This window comes from Anneissia japonica, unplaced genomic scaffold (assembly GCF_011630105.1).
Source record: "Anneissia japonica isolate Jap-2015-1 unplaced genomic scaffold, ASM1163010v1 scaffold1165_len1893470_cov193, whole genome shotgun sequence".
Classification (NCBI taxonomy): domain Eukaryota; kingdom Metazoa; phylum Echinodermata; class Crinoidea; order Comatulida; family Comatulidae; genus Anneissia; species Anneissia japonica.
In genome coordinates this window covers 163,696-164,393 of record NW_022709613.1, presented here as the reverse complement: position 1 = coordinate 164,393, position 698 = coordinate 163,696, and positions in this window count along the sequence as shown.

Below are 698 nucleotides of genomic sequence, written 5' to 3'. Positions count from 1 at the left end.
TATGCATATCATCCACCTGATGATGAATTATATACTTATATTAGGCCTATATAATATAAGGTCTATGTATATATCCTATATATAAATAGACCTTTTTTGCTAAACCCCGCTAATCCTTGGAAATTGCTGCTAAGATCCCACAAAACTACAGCGAAAACGTACCGGAAATACGTGTGTTTGTGGGACATGCGCGTACTCTTGGTCATGTTTTGATTGGTCAGTAAGTTTGATTGACACCCGGGAAAGGTCTGTCATTAGTCCTCCTATTTTATCAGCGAAATCAAAGCCGATAGTATAAAGATCTTATCGCCATTCTATATCACAACAGGATTACCGATAGGCCTACGCTACCAATTGCTCAACTTGTTCATTCACGCTTTGCACGATGGTAATCAATATTCGGTAAATTCAAAGGTCTTAGGATTATTTCGTGATTGAATAACTACAGTAATTAGTGAACTGTACATTACACAACTATTGAGCCAAACGCTATACTGTATTTTGACTTTCATATGATTTATTTCTCTCCTTCGAATAGGGCTCATGCCTTGTAGGCCTATTATTAGTTATTTGTGAGTTCCAAAGCTCAGTGCATGTTAAAGAACGCAGTACACTCTTTGGAAAGGAGCAGGGGATTGCGGTGCACTGCTCAATCACCACCAGAAGGACCCCACTGGGAATAAGCCTTCAAACTTTCG